Source organism: Pristiophorus japonicus, chromosome 14 (genome assembly GCF_044704955.1).
Source record: "Pristiophorus japonicus isolate sPriJap1 chromosome 14, sPriJap1.hap1, whole genome shotgun sequence".
NCBI classification, from domain to species: domain Eukaryota; kingdom Metazoa; phylum Chordata; class Chondrichthyes; family Pristiophoridae; genus Pristiophorus; species Pristiophorus japonicus.
Genome location: NC_091990.1, coordinates 80,644,398 through 80,662,260, shown reverse-complemented (window position 1 = coordinate 80,662,260; position 17,863 = coordinate 80,644,398). Strand labels below are relative to the sequence as shown.

Genomic DNA, 17,863 nt, shown 5'->3' with positions numbered 1-17,863 from the left:
CGTTCTGCCGTGTAAATTTCTGCTCAAAACCGACATTACTTTATGCACAGTACTGGCCGAAACTTCTTTGTTCTGCGAAATCTGCTTGGTGTTGTTGCTGGTGGACATAAATGCCTGGGCTATCGTTATGGCTTTACTCAGATTCGGAGTTTCTACAGTCAACAGTTTGCAAAGGATTGTCTCATGCCCAATGCCCAGTATAAAAAAGTCTGAGCATTTATTCTAGGAATCCCTCAAACTCACAATGTCCTGCGAGGCGCCTTAGTTCGGCGACGTAGCTCGCCACTTCCTGGCCCTCCGATCATTGACACGTGTAGAACCGATACCTCGCCATTAAAACGCTTTCCTTAGGATTTAGGTGCTCCTGTACCAGCGTACACAATTCTTCGTAGGATTTCTCTGTTGGTTTTGCCGGGGCCAGGAGATTCTTCATGAGGCCATAGGTTGTTGTCCCACAGACAGTTAGGAGGATCGCCTGTCATTTGGTAGCGTTCTTGTCCCCTTCTAGCTCATTGGCCACAAAGTATTGGTCGAGTCTCTCCACAAAGGCCTCTCAATCGTCCCCTTCTGAGAACTTCTCCAGAATGCCAACTGTTCTTTTCATTTTCGCACGGTTGTTCATTACCTCGTCACCAATTGTTGCACCCATAATAAATGGTGAGATTGAGTACTGTGTGTAATGAGCATGTGTGACCTTAGCTCCTTTAATAAGATTCCAGAGTGCAGGCACCTCGTGGATGACCTGCTTATATACTGTGCTCACAAAGGATGCTGGGATCCCTTGGGACTCCCAACAGGTGGGCCCTCTGGTGCTCAGGTGTAATGCAGGTTACAAAGGGTTAAATACATAACATCGCTCATCCCTAGTTTCCTGATAAACCCTCCGTACCCTCTCCAAGGCCTTGACATCCTTTCTAAAGTGTAGTGCCCAGAATTGTGCACAATACTCTGCCTGAGGCCAAACCAGCGATTTGTAAAGGTTGAGCATGATGCTCTTGTTTTTGTATTCAATGCTCCCAAGTCAAATATCACATATGTTTCTTAACTGCCTTATCAACTTGCCCTGCCACCTTCAAGGATTTGTGAATATGCACCCACAGGTCCCTCTGCTTTTGATTAAGGTGTCAGCTGTGGTTCAGTTGGAAGCACACTTCGTCCCTGAATCAGAAGGTTGTGGGTTCAAGTCCCACTCCAAAGACTTGAGCACAAAAATCTAGCTGACACCACAGTGCAGTGCTACATTGTTGGAGGTTCCATCTTTCAGATGAGACATTAAACTGAGGCCCCATCTGCTTTCAATATTATTTATATTGGGGTAATTGAAGTCTCCTACTATAACTGCTCTATTATTTTTACATTTTTCTGAAATTAGTCTACAGATTTTCTCTACTCTCTTGTTACTATTTGGGAGTCAATAGTAAACATCAGTAATCTATATGGGTAGAGCTGCAGAACACCAAAGGGCAAAAAACATTAGTGGGAGTTGTGTACAGACCTCCAAACAGTAGTAGTGATGTTGGGGAGGGCATCAAACAGGAAATTAGGGGTGCATGCAATAAAGGTGCAGCAGTTATAATGGGTGACTTTAATATGCACATAGATTGGGCTAACCAAACTGGAAGCAATACGGTGGAGGAGGATTTCCTGGAGTGCATAAGGGATGGTTTTCTAGACCAATATGTCGAGGAACCAACTAGGGGGGAGGCCATCTTAGACTGGGTGTTGTGTAATGAGAGAGGATTAATTAGCAATCTCGTTGTGCGAGGCCCCTTGGGGAAGAGTGACCATAATATGGTGGAATTCTGTATTAGGATGGAGAATGAAACAGTTAATTCAGAGACCATGGTCCAAAACTTAAAGAAGGCTAACTTTGAAGGTATGAGGCATGAATTGGCTAGGATAGATTGACGAATGATACTTAAGGGGTTGACTGTGGATGGGCAATGGCAGACATTTAGAGACCGCATGGATGAACGACAACAATTGTACATCCCTGTCTGGCGTAAAAATAAAAAAGGGAAGGTGGCTCAACCGTGGCTATCAAGGGAAATCAGGGATAGTATTAAGGCCAAGGAAGAGGCAAACAAATTGGCCAGAAATAGCAGCGAACCTGGGGACTGGGAGAAATTTAGAACTCAGCAGAGGAGGACAAAGGGTTTGATTAGGGCAGGGAAAATGGAGTACGAGAAGAAGCTTGCAGGGAACATTAAGACGGATTGCAAAAGTTTCTTTAGATATGTAAAGAGAAAAAGGTTAGTAAAGACAAACGTAGGTCCCCTGCAGTCAGAATCAGGGGAAGTCATAACGGGGAACAAAGAAATGGCGGACCAATTGAACAAGTACTTTGGTTCGGTATTCACTAAGGAGGACACAAACAACCTTCCGGATATAAAAGGGGTCAGAGGGTCTAGTAAGGAAGAGGAAGTGAGGGAAATCCTTATTAGTCGGGAAATTGTGTTGGGGAAATTGATGGGATTGAAGGCCGATAAATCCCCAGGGCCTGATGGACTGCATCCCAGAGTACTTAAGGAGGTGGCCTTGGAAATAGCGGATGCATTGACAGTCATTTTCCAACATTCCATTGACACTGGATCAGTTCCTATGGAGTGGAGGGTAGCCAATGTAACCCCACTTTTTAAAAAAGGAGGGAGAGAGAAAACAGGGAATTATAGACCGGTCAGCCTGACATCGGTAGTGGGTAAAATGATGGAATCAATTATTAAGGATGTCATAGCAGTGCATTTGGAAAGAGGTGACATGATAGGTCCAAGTCAGCATGGATTTGTGAAAGGGAAATCATGCTTGACAAACCTTCTGTAATTTTTTGAGGATGTTTCCAGTAAAGTGGACAAGGGAGAACCAGTTGATGTGGTATATTTGGACTTTCAGAAGGTTTTTGACAAGGTCCCACACAAGAGATTAATGTGCAAAGTTAAAGCACATGGGATTGGGGGTAATGTGCTGACATGGATTGAGAACTGGTTGTCAGACAGGAAGCAAAGAGTAGGAGTAAATGGGGACTTTTCAGAATGGCAGGCAGTGACTAGTGGGATACCGCAAGGTTCTGTGCTAGGGCCCCAGCTGTTTACATTGTACATTAATGATTTAGACGAGGGGATTAAATGTAGTATCTCCAAATTTGCGGATGACACTAAGTTGGGTGGCAGTGTGAGCTGTGAGGAGGATACTATGAGGCTGCAGAGCGACTTGGATAGGTTAGGTGAGTGGGCAAATGCATGGCAGATGACGTATAATGTGGATAAATGTGAGGTTATCCACTTTGGTGGTAAAAACAGAGAGACAGACTATTATCTGAATGGTGACAGATTAGGAAAAGGGGAGGTGCAACGAGACCTGGGTGTCATGGTACATCAGTCATTGAAGGTTGGCATGCAGGTACAGCAGGCGGTTAAGAAAGCAATTTCCCGACTAATAAGGATTTCCCTCACTTCCTCTTCCTTACTAGACCCTCTGACCCCTTTTATATCCGGAAGGTTGGCCTTCATAGCGAGGGGATTTGAGTACAGGGGCAGGGAGGTGTTGCTACAGTTGTACAGCGCCTTGGTGAAGCCACACCTGGAGTATTGTGTACAGTTTTGGTCTCCTAACCTGAGGAAGGACATTCTTGCTATTGAGGGAGTGCAGCGAAGGTTCACCAGACTGATTCCCGGGATGGCGGGACTGACCTATCAAGAAAGACTGGATCAACTGGGCTTGTATTCACTGGAGTTCAGAAGAATGAGAGGGGACCTCATAGAAACGTTTAAAATTCTGATGGGTTCAGACAGGTTAGATACAGGAAGAATGTTCCCAATGTTGGGGAAGTCCAGAACCAGGGGACACAGTCTAAGGATAAGAGGTAAGCCATTTAGGACCGAGATGAGGAGAAACTTCTTCACCCAGAGAGTGGTGAACCTGTGGAATTCTCTACCACAGAAAGTTGTTGAAGCCAATTCACTAAATATATTCAAAAAGGAGTTAGATGAAGTCCTTACTACTAGGGGGATCAAGGGGTATGGCGAGAAAGCAGGAATGGAGTACTGAAGTTTCATGTACAGCCATGAACTCATTGAATGGCGGTGCAGGCTCGAAGGGCCGAATGGCCTACTCCTACACCTATTTTCTATGTTTCTATGTAACAGTACCTTTTCTATTCCTTAACTTAGCCAAATAGATTCAGCCTTTGAACCCTCTAATATATCATCACTCTAGAACTGTAATATTATCCTTGATCAATACTACCACTCCATCTCCCCTCCTGTCTTTTTTCCATCCCTATTCCTGATTAATGCATTGTAGCCAGGAATGTTCCCATTCCTGCCCATGTTTAAGCCAGGTCTCTGTTATAGCCACTATATCTTAACTCTTTTTGGAGTTTATCTGCAAAACAAAACACATTAAACCGTGCCACCCGACCTGGGTGACACACCAGACATTTACAAGGTAGCCACTATATCTTAACCCCATGTGGCCACTTGCACCTGTACCTCATCAACCTTATTTGTAACACTCGTCACATTAAATTGCATGCTTTCCAACGCCATGCTAGTCAGGTGCCTTTGCTTTTTTCCTCCATATAATTCCTGCTCTTTCTACACTATTCTTTGTTTTGTACCTCTTGGTTTTTATGCACCTCGTCTATCCTCTCTTCTGTTGTGTCCTGGTACCCCTCCCCTACCAAATTAGTTTAAACCTTTCCCCACCAGCTAACCTCCCCGTGAGGGCATTGGTTCCAGTACTTTTCAGGAGCAACCTTTCTGGATTGTACAGGTCCCTCCTGCCCCAGAACTGGTCCCAATGCCCAGGAATCTGAAGTCCTCCTTCCAGCACCAGTTTTCCAATCACGCATTCACCTGCACTATCCTCTTTCTGGGAGTAATCCAGAGATTCCCACCCTGTGAGGTCCTGTTAATCTTTTTCCTAGCTCCTGAAGCTCTGCCTGTAGGACCTCAACCCTTTTCCTACCTATATCATGGATTCTGGCTGTTACCCATCCTCTCGCTGAATGTCCTGCGCCTGGTCACTGATTTCTTTTAACCTAGCACCAGGGAGGCAATACACCATTTGGGACTCATACCTGGAATTGCATCAATCACCATGCATTTCGAATTTACATCTATAAGAACTACATTTCTACATTTTCTTGTGCTCCCCTGAGCAGCTGAGTCTCCCATGGATTTGCTTCTGACTGCATTCCCACGAGGTAAAGTCACCCTTACTACTCCCAGTGGATTCCTGCACTGCCTACCTATTTCTCCTAGTCTACCCGATGGTCAGCTACGCCCTCTTCTCCTGAACTCTCTGTAGCTGCTGAGTGACCACCCCACCTCCTGAAGCGTGCTCTCCACGAAATTCTCAGCTTCCCATGTGCACTGTCGTGACTCCAGTTCAAGCTCAGAAACTGTGGCCTAGAAATTGGCCTCCTTAACGCTTACCATTATCGCCTCTGGGCGGCGATAACGGGACGCTTAAATCTGCCACTCTGGGTCACCAATGGGCTCTGCCCTAGAAGCTTCATTTATATATTCAAAAGGAATGCAAAAGAGCACTGCTCCATTTCTTAATTCATGGGTGTGCTGGGCATTTAATTCACAGCACACCCAGGAAAGCTGGTCACAGAAAAGATCACAAAATACCCACATTTTAGATCTATCGGACTTAAAGCCCGCTCACCTGAGGTTTGCATAAGCCACTCTTTCTACCAGCTTCATTCCGTAATTTCAACATTATTAGTATCAAGAGTGTTGTGGAAACTAAAATATAGCTACATTTTGCTTTAAAAAAAATCAAACTGTTGCACTTGGTTACATTAATTTGGGCTGTACTAGCAGTGGACATCTCCCTCCAGCATCTACAGCAGAGGGAGCAGAAGCAGTGAGAAAGACTGGAACATGTGGCATAATAATCCTGAGATTTTCCTTAACCGCAAAGACTACCACTCACTTAATGTGCAGCTGGTGTGCGAGCACAGACAGCGAATCCTCAATGTCAATGTCCACTATCCTGGCAGCAGCCACGATGCCTTCATCCTGCGCGAGACTGATGTGCGAGCACTCTTCCAGCCACCAAGTCAAGCTTGTGGCTGGCTGGTCTCAGACAAGGACTATTCGGTCTCCACCTGGCTCATGACTCCCCTCCGCAACCCCAACACACCTGCCCAGCACTCATATAATGAGAACCATGCTACCACCAGGAACATCATTGAGCAGACCATTGGCCAGCTGAAGCAACGGTGCCACTGCCTTGACCGCTCTGGAGGAGCCCTCCAGTACTCAGCTGAGCAGGTGTCCCATTTTGTGATGGTCTGCTGCATGCTCCACAACTTGGCCATCATGAGGGTCCAGCCCTTGCCATCAGAGATTGTGGGACCACCTCAGGAGGAGGAAGAGGAACAGGAGTGAGGGAGGAAGCAGCAACTCAATCAGCCTTCCAGAAAGGCCATGAGCACCTCATCAGACTGCAGTTCGAATGAATGAAACCACATAGCCCCGTTGCTCATCACTTTCCCATCATTTCATCCCTGTATCACAGCACAGCACAAAGCTGAAATGAGACACACCACAAAAGAATCCAAACTGAATCAATAAATTTAACAATAATTATTGAACACCTATTTACAACAAAAATATTAAATATTCACCCTTGTGCAATCCCGTTACTGTACTTTTGCCTACTCAAGTGCTCCTACGAAGTGTTGGCCCAGCGGCTGCAGCAGGGCTGGTGGAAGGCTGCTGAATGTCCATGCAGGAGACTTCAAATGGCCTTGTAGGATGCCCTCAACTAGCTCTGGGCCTGTAATGCCTGGCTGTAGACTGCACCACCTCAGGATAGGCAGCAGCAGTTGGGCTGGCTGGGTGACAGGCAGCTACATGGGCTATTGGGGAGTGGCAGTGGTGGGAGCAGGAATGCTGCCATCCTAACCCGCCTGCAAGTGAGATATGCAGTGACGCAGTGTGTTCCTGTTCCTCCTCTTCTCCCGCCTCGCTCTCTACAGTGCACTCTGGGACACTCTATTTTCTAGCAGAGACAGTTGTTGGGTGTCAGCTTGGCCCCCGCCTGTTCCCTCCTGTTGTGAGTCACCTTGGCCTGCAAGAGAAAGGAAAGTGTTTGAGTGAGTGTGGAGCAATGTGTTTGGGTGATGCATCTGCCATAGTTGAATAACTGTCATTGTGTGCAAGGTGTGAGAAGTGGGTGTGAGTGTGGTAGGTAGCAATTGTTGGTTTGTGAGTACTGGAGATGTGGAGCTTTGGGTATTGTGTGAAGACCGTGATTCAGATGGGGGTATGTATAATTTGTAGAAGCATTCTCTCATCCTGACCACCTGAGTGAGGTTGTTAAATTTCTTCCTGCACTGTGTGGGTCCTGGGGACCACAGTGCTGCCCACCACATGGTGCGTAAGACTTGCGGCGAGAGCCTCCTGCCACTTGCCGGGTAGAGTACCGCCCTCCATCTCTCCACTGTGATCACCAACGCCTCCAATGCCTGATCACAGAATCCGGGGGCTCTCTCCGGAAGAATTCCTGAAATGTGTACAAGAGAGCTTTCTTGAAGCGCAGCAGGTGAGTTCCAAGGCCAAAGCATTTGCAAACATCTTCAGCCAGAAGTGCCGAGTGGATGATCTATATCGGCTTCCTCCTGAGGTCCTCACAGAAGCCAGTCTTCAACCAATTCAATTCACTCCACATGATATCAAGAAACGGCTGAGCACACTGGATACGACAAAGGCTTCGAGCCCCGACAACATCCCAGCTGTCATGCTGAGGACTTGTGCTCCAAAACTAGCCACGCCTTTAGCCAAGCTGTTTCAGTACAGTTGCAGTACTGGCATTTACCCAACAATGTGGAAAACTGTCCAGGTATATCCTGTCCAATCCGACAAATTACTGCCCTATCAGTCTGCTCTCAATCATCAGCAAAGTTTTGGAAGGTGTCGTTGACAGTGGTATCAAACGGCACTCACTCATCAATAACCTGTTCACTGATGCTCAGTTTGGGTTCCACTCTGACCACTCAGCTCCAGACCTCATTACAGCCTTGGTCCAAACATGGACAAAAGAGCTCAATTCCAGTGGTGAGGTGATGGTCAATGCCCTTGACATCAAGGCAGCATTTGACCGAGTTATCAGCCTGAAATGTTAACCCCACCTTCATTCACCCCAACTCAGTATTTTCTGTTTTAATTTTGGATTTCCAGCATCTGTGCAATTTTTTTTGGAGTAGTTAGGCTAGAAATTAAGAAGTGTGGGAAAATGAGGATTGCGGTGAGGGGATTACCCACTGAAGTTGAGGATGCCCCGCCACTTGATCTCACTCTTGTAACCACCAGCTCATATACTGACACAATGCAGACCTTAGAGGTTAGGTTAGAGAAAGGATCAGCATGTGGTGACTCACGGACACAAGTATGCAAGCACTAGGATAGGGGAATATGACACCACAGGTGCCAGCTCATGTGAGTGCTATCTCCTCGATCAAAATGATGGGTGACTCACTTCCGATTCGAAATGTGTGTGCTCTTCCGCCTGCCATTTTGGGGCCTTAGGTAGCCACTTTCTCGGCCATTATGTCTCGAGGTGAAAAAGGGATGGTTGAAGGTTTCAGTAGCAAGTGGACTGAGGAAGGTGATGTTACATAAGTGTAAGTAAGCAGTTTTAATGATGTATGTAGGGTTGATGAATTAGTACTCCTCCATGTTGAACACCACTTGGAAGAGACACTGAGGTAGCCAGGGCACATAATATATTCTGGTAGCTTCAATGTCCATAACCAAGAGTGACTCAGTGACCGAGAGTGCTGGACAAAATGCCATCACTATTAGAGCCAACTATTGGGGGCTTTCCTCTCGGGATTGACAAATTTGCCACCGTTGCAGTTACACAAAACCTTGGTCAAACCCCATCTGGAGTAGAGTGCTCAGTTTTGGGCATTGGACTGAAGGAAATTACATTGGCCTTGGAGGAAGTACAGCGCAGATTCACCAGGATTATACTGGGGCTTAATGGGAACAATTATAGAAACATATAAAATAGGTGCAGGAGTAGGCCATTTGGCCCTTCGAGCCTGCACCACCATTCAATATGATCATGACTGATCATGCAACTTCAGTACCTCATTCCTGCTTTCTCTCCATACCTCTTGATCCCTTTAGCCATAAGGGCCACATCTAACTCCCTTTTGAATATATTTAACGAACTGGCCTCAAAAACTTTCTGTGGTAGAGAATTCCACAGGCTCACAGTTCTCTGAGTGAAGAAGTTTCTCCTCATCTCGGTCCTAAATGGCTTACTCCTTATCCTTAGACTGTGACCCCTGGTTCTGGACTTTCCCAAAAACAGGATAATTCTTCCTGCATCTAACCTGTCCAATCCCGTCAGAATTTTGTATGCTTCTATGAGATACCCTCTCATTCTTCTAAATTCCAGTGAATATAAGCCTAGTCGACCCAGTCTTTCTTCATATGTCAATCATGTCATCCCGTGAATCAGTCTGGTGAACCTTCGCTGCACTCCCTCAATAGCAAGAATGTCCTTCCTCAGATTAAGAGACCAAAACTGTGCACAATATTCAAGGTGTGGCCTCACCCAGGCCCTGTACAACTGCAGTAAGACCTCCTTGCTCCTATACTCAAATCCTCTCGCAATGAAGGCCAACATGCCATTTGCCTTCCTCACCGCCTGCTGCACCTGCATGCCAACTTTCAATGACTGATGTACCATGACACCCAGATCTCATTGCACCTCCCCTTTTCCTAATTTGTCACCATTCAGATAATATTCTGCTTTCCTGTTTTTGCCATCAAAGTGGATAACCTCACATTTATCTACATTATACTGCATCTGCCATGCATTTGCCCACTCAGCGAGCCTGTCCAGGTTACCCTGCAGCCTCTTAGCATCCTCCTCACAGCTCACACTGCCACCCAGCTTAGTGTCATCTGCAAAGTTGGAGATATTACATTCAATTCCTTTATCTAAATCATTAATGTATATTGTAAATAACTGGGGTTCCAGCACAGAACCTGCCTGCCATTCTGAAAAGGACCTGTTTATTCCTACTCTTTGCTTCCTGTCTGCCAACCAGTTCTCTATCCACATCAATACATTACCCCCAATACCATGTACTTTAATTTTGCACACTAATCTCTTGTGTGGGACCTTGTCAAAAGCCTTTTGAAAGTCCAAATATACCACATCCACTGGTTCTCCCTTGTCCACTCTACTAGTTACATCGTCAAAAAATTCTAGAAGATTTGCCAAGCATGATTTTCCTTTCATAAATCCATGCTGACTTGAACCGATCCTGTCACTGTTTTCCAAATGCGCTGCTATTACATCGTTAATAATTGATTCCAACATTTTTCTCACTACCGATGTCAGGCTAACCGGTCTATAATTCCCTGTTGTCTCTCCCTCCTTTTTTAAAAAGTGGGGTTGCATTAACTACCCTTAGTTAGGAACTGATCCAAAGTCTATAAAATGTTGGAAAATGACCACCAATGCATCTACTGTTTCTAGGGCCACTTCCTTAAGTACTCTGGAATGCAGAGTATTAGGTCTTGGGGATTTATCGGCCTTCAATCCCATCAATTTCCCTAACACCATTTCCTGACCAATAAGGATTTCCTTCAGTTCCTCCTCCTCGCTAGACCCTCGGTCCCCTAGTATTTCCGGAAGGTTATTTGTGTCTTCCTTAGTGAAGGCAGAACTAAAGTATTTGTTCAATTGATCTGCCATTTCTTTGTTCCCCATTATAAAATCACCTGATTCTGACTGCATGTGACCAACATTTGTCTTCACTAATCTTCTTCTCTTCACATATCTATAGAAGCTTTTGCAGTCAGTTTTTATGTTCCCTGCAAGTTTACTCTCATACTCAATTTTCCCCCTCCGAATTAAACACTTTGTCCTCCTCTGCTGAATTCTAAATTTCTCCCAGTCCTCAGGTTTGATGTTTTTTTTGGTAAGGATTGGTTGCATAAACTTGGCTTGTATTCCATTGGGTTTAGAAGGTTGAGGGGCGGTCCAATCGAGGTGTTTAAAATGTATTTGAAAGAGAAACTATTTCCTTTGGTGAATGAGTCCAGAACAAAGGGACATGATCTTCAAATTAAAGCTAGGTCATTTATCGAACAGATTGCTGAATATGCATCATATCATCATTGGCAGTACCTCGAAATCGAGGAAGACTTGCTTCCACTCTAAAAGTGAGTTCTCAGGTGACTGTACAGTCCAATATGGGAATTACAGTCTCTGTCACAGGTGTGACAGACAGTGGTTGAAGGAAGAGGTGGGTGGGGAGTCTATTTTGCTGCACACTCCTTCCGCTGTCAGCGCTTGGTTTCTGCATGCTCTCGGCGACGAGACTCTAGGTGTTCAACGCCCTCCGGGATGCTCTTCATCCACTTAGGGTGGACTTGGGCCAGAGATTCCCTGGTGCTGATGGGGATGTTACACTTTATGAAGGAGGCTTTGAGGGTGTCCTTGAAACGTTTCCTTTGCCCACCGGGGGCTCGCTTGCTGTGTAGGAGTTCTGAGTAGAGCGCTTCTTTTGGGAATCTCGTGTCGGGCATGCGGACGATGTGGCCTGCCCAATGGAGCTTGTAGAGTGTGGTCAGTGCTTCGATGCTGGAGATGTTGGCCTGAGCGAGAACACTGACGGTGCGTCTATCCTCCCAGTGGATTTGCAGGATCTTGTGGAGGCAACACTGGTGGTACTTCTCCAGCGCTTTGAGGTGTCTACTGTATATGGTCCACGTTTGTGAGCCATATAGGAAGGCAGGTATCACTACTGTGGACCATAAGTTTGGTGCCAGACTTGAGGTCCAGGTCTTCAAACACTATCTTCCTCAGATGACCAAAGGCTATGCTAGCGCACTGGAGGCGGTGTGGGACCTCATCATCGGTGTCAGCCCTTGTTGATAGTAGACGCCAGAGGTATGGAAAATGGTCCACATTGTCCAAGGCCCCGCCTTGGATTTTGATGATGGTGGCAATGCTGTGTGGTGGGGTCAGGTTTGTGGAGGACCTTTGTCTTACAGATGTTTAGTGTAAGGCCATGATTTCGTATGCCTCAGTGAAGGTATTGACGATGGCTTGGAGTTTGGCCTCTGAATGTGCGCTGACACAATTGTAGTCTGTGTACTGTAGTTTGATGACAGGATGGAACGACCTTGAATGTAGCCTGGAGGCAATGAAGGTTGAATAGGTTCCCATTGATTATATAATTTAGTTGCACTCCAGTGAGGGAGCTTGTTGGGAGTGAGATGGAGCATTGCAACAAGGAAGATCGAGAAGAGCGTTGACGCGATGACGCAAGCCTGCTTGACCCCGGTCCGGACGTGGGTCTGTGGTGGATCCGTTGATCAGGATCATGGCTTGCATGTCATCGTAGAGCAGGTGGAGGATGGTGACAAACTTTTGGGGGCAGCAGAAACGGAGGAAGATGCTCCATAGTCCCTCACGGTTGACAGTGTCAAAGGCCTTTATGACGTCAAAGAAGGCCATGTACAAGGGTTGGTGCTGTTCCCTGCATTTCTCTTGTAGTTGTCGCGCGGTGAAGATCATGTCCGTTGTTCCCCTTAGTGGACGGAATCTGCATTGTAACTCTGGGAGGAACTCTTCAGCCACAAGGAGAAGACGATTGAGGAGGATTCTTGAGATGACTTTCCCAGTGGCCGACAGCAGGGAGATTCCTCTGTAGTTGCCGTAGTCGGACTTGTCCCCTTTTTTGAAGATGGTCACGATCACAGCATCTCTGAGCTCTCCTCCTTCCAGATAAGAGAGAAGAGGTCATGCATTCGTGCCAATAGTGCTTCTCGGCCGTACTTTAGTACCTCAGCAAGGGATTCCATCTGCTCCTGATGCCTTGTTGTTCTTGAGCTGACAGATTGCTGAACTAGCACAACCAGGGACCTCATCCTTATCAGATCCTATTCCGTTGTCTAAATTATCATCTTTTTTAGACGGTGGTCAAACAACTTCCATATGCTATAAGCTATTCCGTAAGCTATTTAAAATGTTAAACTTCTGCTTGCTGTCTGGTTTGCTCAAGATGTGTTAGCTTAAGGTTAGGAGCTTCAAAAAGTTATGAGCAGAAGTGCACACTGCTTTTTTAAGATAACTGTACTTACTCATGTTGCTACATTTTATCCTACCCATAATGCTTGCATTAGCCATTCCGTCTTGGTTTCATTGAAAAAAGCTGCAAAAGAAATGATACGTTCTTCAGCACACTATCTTCCCCAAAAGGCTATGGATGCTGGGTCAATTCAAATTATTAAGGCTGAGAGCAATAGGTTTTGTTCAGTAAGAGTATCAAGGGATATGGAGCAAAGTTGAGATACAGATTGGCCGTGATCTAATTGAATGGAGGAACTGGCTACTCTTATTCCTATGTTGCTATGCAGCAGCTTAAAGGGGTAAATTACAGACTTCTAATCTAGAAACAAATTGAATTATGACAAAAAGTAACATGCTGGAGAGTGGAGCAGCAGGGCACCTGGCCCCCAAGGTTTAAGATTTCTATGTGGATGTTTTATTGTTCATTAATAAGGGAGCAGATATTTGGAACTGAGAGAGGGAGATCAAAGAAAGGAATGTTGCAGGATCTGAGTAAGGAGGTAGTCTTGCCAGACAGTGTCACCTCCACCACTCAGTTCTGGAAGATGTTCAATGACTCATCAGGCAGTGAAGTTGAAAGGAGCAAGACTGACCCTTTAGACTCAATCATAAATGTTTTACATTTCCAAAATCTTGTCTGCACTATGTTGAATATCATCTAAAACATAACAACGATGTGCAGGAGATACCAAAGTACCCTTCACACCCCTTCCTTCACCTAAAATATTCCTTCATTCACAGCCTGATGTGAATAGAAGCAGTTAAAATCTCAAATGAACTATATTGTTAATTTCATGCACCTGTAAACACTCCCATTGTCTCACCACTGACAGCCAAGGAGGATTTCATGTGTTGGATTTCATATAATGGTGTAATTTATTTTTAATAGAGCTCATGGACTTCTGTGTCTCAAAGATTGAGACCATCCGATCAGCTGCCTCTGCCAGTTCCCTTCCTTCCCCTAGTCCACTGGGCCAAACTTCCTCTGAGTTTCCCCCTGCCCTAGCCCTGAACTCGCATCTCTCTCCAGTTTCTCTTTCATCTCCCCTCTTGATCTCTCCACGCTCATCTTGTCCAAGAGTCCCACTTCCTGCTCCCTTGACCCTATTCCCACTAAACTGCTGACCACACAATTTATTTTTCTGGCTCCCATATTAGCTGATATTGTTAACGGTTCCCTCTCCTCAGGTACTGTCCCCCTCGCCTTCAAATCTTCCGTCATCACCCATCTCCTCAAAAAAACAACCCTTGACCCTACTGTGCTTGCAAATTACCGCCCCCATCTCCAACCTCCCTTTCTTCTCCAAAGTCCTTGAATGTGATGTCGCCTCCCAAATCCTTGCCCATCTTTCCCAGAATTCCATGTTTGAATCCCTTCAATCTGGTTTCCACCCCTGGCACAGTACTGAAACAGCTCTCATCAAAGTCACAAATATCATCCTTTGTAACTGTGACAAAGGTAAACTATCCCTCCTCGTCCTTCTTGACCTGCCTGCAGCCTTTGACATGGTTGACCACTCCATCCTCCTCCAATGCCTCTCCACACTGTCCAGCTGGGACTGCACTCGCCTGGCTCCATTCTTACCTATCTAATTGTAGCGAGAAAATCACATGTAATGGCTTCTCTTCCCACTCCCGCAATGTTACTTCTGGTGTCCCCCAAGGATCTAATCTTGGCCACCTCCTATCTCTCACCTATTGCTGCCCTTTGGCGACATCATCCGAAAACATGGTGTCAATTTCCACATGTACGCTGATGACACCCAGCTCTACATCACTACCACTTCACTCAACCCCTCCATGGTCTCTAAATTGTCAGATCGCTTGTCCGACATCCACTACTGGATGAGCAGAAATTTTCTCCAATTAAATATTGGGAAGACCGAAGCCATTGTGTTTGGTCCCCGTCACAAACTGCGTTCGCTAGCCACCGACTCCATCCCTCTCCCTAGCATCTGTCTGAGGCTGAACCAGACTGTTCGCAACCTAGGTGTCATATTTGACCCTTAAATAAGCTTTCGGCCACATATCCATGGCATTACTAAAACCTCCTATTTCCACCTCCATAACATTGCCAGTCTCTGCCCCTGCCTCAGCTCATCTGTTGAAACCCTCATGCATGCCTTTGTTACCTCTAGACTTGACTACTGCAATACACTTCCACATTCTACCCTACGTAAACTTGAGGTCATCCAAAACTCAGCAGCCCATGTGCTATCTTCCAGAACCAAGGGTCACAGTCTAAGGATAAGCAGTAAGCCATTTAGGACCGAGATGAGGAGAAACTTCTTCACTCAGAATTGTGAACCTGTGGAATTCTCTACCACAGAAAGTTGTTGAGGCCAGTTCAGTTCATTAGATATATTCAAAAGGGAGTTAGATGTGGCCCTTATGGCTAAAGGGATCAAGGGGAATGGAGAGAAAGCAGGAATGGGGTACTGAAGTTGCATGGTCAGCCATGATCATATTGAATGGTGGTGCAGGTTCGAAGGGCCAAATGGCCTACTCCTGCACCTATTTTCTATGTTTCAAGTCCCACTCACCCATCACTCCTGTTCTCATCAATCTACATTGGCTCCTGGTTAAACAATGTCTCGATTTCAAAATACTCATCCTTGTTTACAAATCTCTCCATGGACTCGTCCCTCCCTATCTCTGTAATGTCCTCACAACTCCTCCGAGATGTCGCCACTCCTCAAATTCTTTCCTTTTGAGCATCCCTGATTATAACTGCTCAACCATTGGTGTCCGTGCCTTCAGCTGTCTAGGTCCCAAGCTCTGGAACTCCCTCCCTAAACCTCTGCGCCTCTCTATCTCTCTTTCCTCCTTTAAGACATTCCTTAAAACCTACCTCTTTGACCAAGCTTTTGGTCATCTGCCGTAATTTCTTCTTGCGTGGCTGGGTGTCAAATTTATTTTGTTTTGGCTTAGGACATTTAACTACATTAAAGGCGCTATATAATTACAAGTTGTTGTTAATAGACAAAATGATTTATAGCCAAAGAGGAGAGTAATGGGAAACTTCCAAAGACCATAATCCGGGACAAAATTAATTTTCACTTTCAAAAATGTGGGTTAATGACAGCCAACAGAGATTTGTTAAAAGCAAGTTGGATCTGAAAAACTGAGATCAGAAATTAGAGAGTAGCAATGAATGCTTTCTTTTCAAAATGGAGGTAAGTATACAATTGTTGTCCCTCAGGGTCGGTATTAGGATCACTGCTCTTTTATGATGTATATTCATAACCTGGACTTGGGTATAGGTAGCTGAATTTCATAGTTTGCAGCTGACACAAAATTACAAAATGTAATAAACAATGAGGCGCAGAGAAGACTTCAGAAGGACATAGACAAACTGGTGAAATAACACATGGCAGATGAATTTAATGCCGAGAAGTGTAAAGTGCCGCATTTTGGAAGAAAGAATGAGGCGAGGTAATATAAACCAAATGGTACAATTTTACGGGGGCGCACACACAGATCTGGGGAGTTATATACACAAACCTTTGAAGGTAGCAGGACAAGTTGATACACTGTTAAAAAGTATATAGGATCCTTGGACTAAAGCAAGGAAGTTAAAGCTAAAACTTTATAAAATAATGGTAAGGCCTTAGCAAGAGTATCGTGTCCAATTTTTGGCACCAAACCTTAGAAAGGATGTCACGGCCTTGGAGAGAGTGCAGGGGAGGTTTACCAAAATTATACCAGGCATGAGGGACTTCAGTTGTAAGGAGAAACCTGAAAAACTGGAATTGTTCTCCTTAGAGCAGAGAAGGTTAAGGGGAGATTTAATAAAATGATCAAAAAGGGTAAATAAAGAGAAACTATTTTCACTGGTGGGTGGATCGTAAACCAGAGGATACAGATTTAAGACAATTGGTAGACGAACCAGAGGATATACAGATTTAAGACAATTGATAGACGAACCAGAGGATATACAGATTTAAGACAATTTGTAGACGAACCAAAGGATATACAGATTTAGGATCATTGTCAAAAGAACCAGAGGAGAGATAGAGAATTTTTTTTTACGCAGCGAGTTATGATCTGGAATGCATTGCCTGAAAGGGTGGTGGAATCAAATTCAATAGTAACTTTCAAAGGGGAATTGTATATACTTGAAAAGGAAAAATGTGCTGGGCTATGGAGAAAGAGCAGGGGAGTGGGAATAATTGGATAGCTCCTTCAAAGAGTTGCAATGGGCTGAATAGCTTCCCCTGTGCTGTAAGCTTCTCTGATATGATCTGTCACCATCATTTCAGTCACTGGTAAGCTGCTTTAAAACATTAAATGTTGATTATGGCACATGTGACTGGCTGCTGCACAGAGGTAAATTTGAGATTAACGAATTTTTCCCAAGTGAAAAACAGCAGTATGCACAATCTTAACAGAGGGCTCATATTTTACATTAATGTGTGCCATTATTTCATTTTTATTGAACAAAGGAAATTACTTCTCCGTTTCCCCTCTCCCATCAGCTTCGCCCTCTCCCCCCCCACCTACCCAATATCCTTTGGATCAACAAGAGACATGGGGCAACGGATGTCGGTCTATGTCTATGATAGCTTCCCTGGTAGTCAGGTCAGCTGATTTTGTCAGCTGTACCTGAAGTATGTGAATGGAGTAGCCCACAGCAAGAACCCAACCTTGCCTGACCAAGATTACAAATTTTGGTTCAAGGGAACAATTTACACAAGAAGCATTTGATAATCTGCCACCACATCCATTTATCAAAACTCTCAAT

The 17,863-nt window shown here is 45.2% G+C and overlaps 1 protein-coding gene across 14 annotated transcripts in view; it reads left to right on the top strand.

Moving 5' to 3' along the window:
• LOC139279420 (hatching enzyme 1.2-like) overlaps positions 1–17,863 on the top strand; it is a 330,762-nt gene that overhangs the window by 224,024 nt on the left and 88,875 nt on the right. The gene's annotated exons all lie outside the window — the stretch shown is intronic.